This window comes from Euprymna scolopes, chromosome 46 (genome assembly GCF_053919585.1).
Source record: "Euprymna scolopes isolate OS-2025 chromosome 46, ASM5391958v1, whole genome shotgun sequence".
In the NCBI taxonomy this organism is placed as follows: domain Eukaryota; kingdom Metazoa; phylum Mollusca; class Cephalopoda; order Sepiida; family Sepiolidae; genus Euprymna; species Euprymna scolopes.
Window position 1 is genome coordinate 92,604,276 of NC_136527.1, and position 6,000 is coordinate 92,610,275.

A 6,000-nucleotide genomic window follows, 5' to 3' on the forward strand; every position below is an offset into this window, starting at 1 on the left:
GCTAAATAAACATTAAGATTTAACCAGAGTTATATAAGAGTGCTCAATAAGACATAGAGCAATAAAGACATTTTATTTAGATTTTTACTTAATAATTACATTTTAAATAAGTGCTCAACACTAGGCAGAGCTGATATTATAAAACGTCTATTTTATTACAGGATAAATAAACATTAAGATTTAACCAGAGTTATATAAGAGTGCTCAATGAGACATAGAGCAATAAAGACATTTTATTTAGATTTTTACTTAATAATTACATATTAAATAAGTGCTCAATACTAGACGGAGCTGATATTATAAACGTCTATTTATTACAGGATAAATAAACATTAAGATTAAACCAAAGTTATATAAGAGTGCTCAATGAGACATAGAGCAATAAAGCCATTTTATTTACATTTTTACTGATTAATTACATTTTAAATAAGTGCTCAAAACTAGACAGAGCTGATATTATAAAACTTCTATTTTATTAAAAGATAAATAAACAAAGATTTAACTTGCTGATATTATAAAACGATTAATTTTTTACAGGATAAATAATCATTAAGATTTAACCAGAGGTATATAAGACTGCTTAATGAGACATAGAGCAATAAAGACATTTTATTTAGATTTTTACTTAATAAATACACTTTAAAATAAGTGCTCAACTCTAGACAGAGCTGATATTATAAAACGATTAATTAATTACAGGATAAATAAACATTAAGATTTAACCAGAGGTATATAAGAGTGCTGAATGAGACATAGAGCAATAAAGACATTTTATTTAGATTTTTACTTATGAATTACACTTTAAACAACTGCTTAACACTAGACACAGCTAATATTATAAAACGTTTATTTTATTACAAGAGATATAAATATTAAGATTTAACTAGAGTTATATAAGAGTGCTCAATGAGACATAGAGCAATAAAGACATTTTATTTAGATTTTTACTTAATAATTACATATTAAATAAGTGCTCAATACTAGACGGAGCTGATATTATAAAACGTCTATTTATTACAGGATAAATAAACATTAAGATTAAACCAAAGTTATATAAGAGTGCTCAATGAGACATAGAGCAATAAAGACATTTTATTTACATTTTTACTGATTAATTACATTTTAAATAAGTGCTCAACACTAGGCCGAGCTGATATTATAAAACGTCTATTTTATTACAGGATAAATAAGCATTAAGATTTAACCAGAGTTATATAAGAGTGCTCTATGAGACATAGAGCAATAAAGACATCTTATTTAGATTTTTACTTAATAATTACACTTGAAATAAGTGCTCAACTCTAGACAGAGCTGATATTATAAAACTTCTATTTTATTAAAAGATAAATAAACAAAGATTTAACTTGCTGATATTATAAAACGATTAATTTTTTACAGGATAAATAATCATTAAGATTTCACCAGAGTTATATAAGACTGCTTAATGAGACATAGAGCAATAAAGACATTTTATTTAGATTTTTACTTAATAAATACACTTTAAAATAAGTGCTCAATCCTAGACAGAGCTGATATTATAAAACGATTAATTAATTACAGGATAAATAATCATTAAGATTTAACCAGAGGTATAAAAGACTGCTTAATGAGACAGAGCAATAAAGACATTTTATTTAGATTTTTACTTAATAAATACACTTTAAAATAAGTGCTCAACTCTAGACAGAGCTGATATTATAAAACGATTAATTAATTACAGGATAAATAATCATTAAGATTTAACCAGAGGTATATAAGACTGCTTAATGAGACATAGAGCAATAAAGACATTTTATTTAGATTTTTACTTAATAAATACACTTTAAATAAGTGCTCAACACTAGACACAGCTAATACTATAAAACGTTTATTTTATTACAAGAGATATAAATATTAAGATTTAACCAAAGTTATATAAGAGTGCTCAATGAGACATAGAGCAATGAACACATTTTATTTAGATTTTTACTTAATAATTACATTTTAAATAAGTGCTCAACACTAGACAGAGCTGATATTATAAAACGTCTATTTATTACAGGATAAATAAACATTAAGGTTTAACTAGAGTTATATAAGTGCTCAATGAGACATAGAGCAATAAAGACATTTTATTTAGATTTTTACTTAATAAATACACTTTAAAATAAGTGCTCAACTCTAGACAGAGCTGATATTATAAAACTTCTATTTTATTAAAAGATAAATAAACAAAGATTTAACTTGCTGATATTATAAACCGATTAATTAATTACAGGATAAATAATCATTAAGATTTAACCAGAGGTATATAAGACTGCTTAATGAGACAGAGCAATAAAGACATTTTATTTAGATTTTTACTTAATAAATACACTATAAAATAAGTGCTCAACTCTAAACAGAGCCGATATTATAAAACGATTAATTAATTACAGGATAAATAATCATTAAGATTTAACCAGAGGTATATAAGGGTGCTCAATAAGACATAGAGCAATAAAGACATTTTATTTAGATTTTTACTTAATAATTACATTTTAAATAACTGCTTAACACTAGACAGAGCTGATATTATAAAACGTTTATTTTATTACAAGAGATATAAATATTAAGATTTAACTAGAGTTATATAAGAGTGCTCAATAAGACATAGAGCAATGAACACATTTTATTTAGATTTTTACTTAATAATTACACTTGAAATAAGCGCTCAACACTAGACAGAGCTGATATTATAAAACGTTTATTTTATTAAAGGATTAATAAACATTAAGATTTAACTAGAGTTATATAAGTGTGCCTAATAAGACATAGAGCAATGAAGACATTTTATTTAGATTTTTGCTTAATAATTACACTTGAAGTAAGTGCTCAACACATGACAGAGCTAATATTATAAAACGTTTATTTTATTACAAGAGATATAAATATTAAGATTTAACTAAAGTTATATGAGTAAGACAGAGCAATAAATACATTTATTTAGATTTTATTTAATAATTACACTTTAAATAAGTGCTCATCACTAGAAAGAGCTGATATTATCAAACGTTTATATTATTGAAAGAAAATTATATGCCAATGCTTTATCATACATAGAGCAATATTGACATTTTGTATTTTTTATTGAGAATCATAACATTTTGAATAAAATTATTAAAATTTATATTACATTATGTCATATTCACACATGAATACCAAAAACAGTGTGGTTATCTAAATTGACGTATGCATTTTTTAAACTTATTACCTTGCTCTACTGATGTATTGAGCGATCTACATATAAGTCCTGCCATTTGAATTTCTCTATATATATTTTAAGTCTAAACAGTAACCTTTACTAATGCATTGAGCACTCTAGCAGTAAGTCTTGTCATCTAAATTGCCATACATATCCCCAAAAATTTAACAACTATCTCTACTAATTCATTAATAATTGTATATAGTTATCTTTCTGTCTCTCATTATATATCTTTCTATCTATAAAAGTGAAAATGTCTGTGTGTGTGTGTGTACATTTCCCTAGGCAATAACTCTGTCAATTTTAGTCTACAGACTCAAAATTTGATATACAGGGTACTGAGATTTTGGAAAATCTATGCGATTGGTATTTGGACAGAAATTTGTCGATTAAGGTGTCAAAGTTCAACGATTTGACCTTTGAGAACTCTACAAAACTCCTCCGACAATTATGGGTCTAAACACTTGAAATTTTAGATATAGTTTTCTTGGACATGGATCTAACTTAATATCTTGATTTGAGCCCAAAACAAACAATTTTAAGGGTTCATAATAGGGGGCAAATCAAAAACAATTAACCGTTTTTTTGCTTTTTTTTTTGGTTGTGGGGGGGGGGGGTGAGCATACACCACCAAACACCGGGGCTACGCCAGGAACCCATACTAGTATATATTCAAGGGAATCTTCAGTGCAGGGTGTCACGATTAATACCAGTCGAACGATTCGAACTCCGCATCACGAGACATCTCTGGGTTGGTTATATATATATATTCAAGGGAGACAATATATAAATTGTCTCCCTTGAATAAATATATTTATACATATTTATACATACATATGTATATATATATATATTCAAGGGAGACAATTTGTATATGTAGATCACATAATTATTAGAAGTTATTTTTTTAATGCTTAATTGAACTTTAATGCTTAGTTTTTCCATCAATTTTTGGACTTGGGTTATTTCTTTTTTAATATATACATGAAAAAAATCTATGTGCTATTCGAGACAAGAAATAAAAGAAATAAAGAAAATTCTTACCTGTTATTTCCCAGGTGTTATCTCCACTTTTTCTCTTTTCTGCTTCTTGCTGAAACTCATGGCAATTTCATGTTTGTTTGTGTTTTTTGTTACATATATATAATTTTTACTGTGATGATTTTTTTCTTTTAATTATTAACAATTTTTTTTTATTTATATAATAAAGAGAGACAACATAACTAATGGATTTTTTTAAAATGATATATTTAACTTTCTGGCTATGATCAAACACACATGTACTACTATTTCTTTTTTGCAGTTGCATAAGTTAGCTGATGAGAAGAAATACAAGCAGAACTGCATTCATTTAAATAAAGCTAATAGTTTAGAATTTGATTGGACCCAGATGTGCATGTACACAAAGAAAGAAACACTTACTTGAGGACTTCTGTAACTACAGGAAACATGTGGCAGCTAGGATAGCTGATGCTGCTGGATTCAGTTGTTTTTTCCAATCCACATAATTCTCACAATAGCTGATAGTAGAATTCCATCATGATTAAGAGGAGTACCTGAAATTACAAAAATATACACACAGAAGGAAAGAAAAAGAATACTTACTCTACTTCTATGACAATGATTGCTGCCAACACTTCGAGATGCTAATGTTGGAAGAAACAGATAGACATACATTATACACAGTTTGATTGTACCCAGATGTGCTTGAACGCAAAGAAAGAAATACTTGATTCAAACTGCACAAGACATGTGGCAGACAGGAACGGTGATGCTGCTAGGTTTTGTTGCTTGTTCCAATCTATAAAAAAGAGATGATATTTATAGTGTTGATAATCTACTGCTCTGTGAAAGCTGGAACAATGGAAACAGTTAAATTAAATTTTCAAATCACAAAGACTGAAATCGAAACAGAAAGAAGAAAGGGTGATACTATACTCATCTTCCTGTCGGTGCAGACCAATTGCTGGTGACTGTTCGTTCGCCATTAAACTGGAAAATAAAATAAAAATAAGAAAAAAAAAGAGGTTCCACCGGGGAAAGCTCTAGTCTGGGCAGCGAGGTGATGAACTCCCGAAAGGAGGGGCACTATATAAAAACAAGCTTTGCTGCGAACATCTCCTAAAAAGCGGTTTCTACTCAGAATAACAGGCGGAGCAGAAAACAGGGGTGTTCTCTCTACCCAACAGGATTCGTAAAGATACCACTAGTTTGTGTTCATAAGACGGCGATGATCGCTCACAAAACTGGCATTCCTACTATCATATCGGAGGACCGTCATATATAATTGCACTACCATTTCGTATTGGAGGACGGTCATATATAATTGCACTACCATACCGTTTCGGAGTTCGTAGACAGTAGGAATAATAAAAGCGGCCTTAAAGCGGCTTGTGAGCACACAATCTAGTCGAACTCTAGTCGTCCTTAGTCGAGTCGAGGCAAGCATGCATTACATAGTAACACGAGCACGTGTCGCCTGCTTAGAGGGTAGCCCCCTTCGGGAGATTCGAAAGCGCACCTCACAGCGGAAGAGCTTCGGAACCAATCGGACTGTACCCAGACTTGCAGCTATTTGTTAACTTGGAAGTGGAGTCAACACCCCGACACTGAGAAAAGAGCTTTCCAAAAGCTCAAAACCAGTTGCATGCAAAGTCGGGGAAACTGGGAGCAGGCTGGGGAGAACACAGGGCCTTGGAGGGAGGCCCATTTTTCTCTTTCGTTCGGTTTACATCTTTCGGGTATTGTTCTCCTTTCAGCCTGCCCCCTTCACGCCT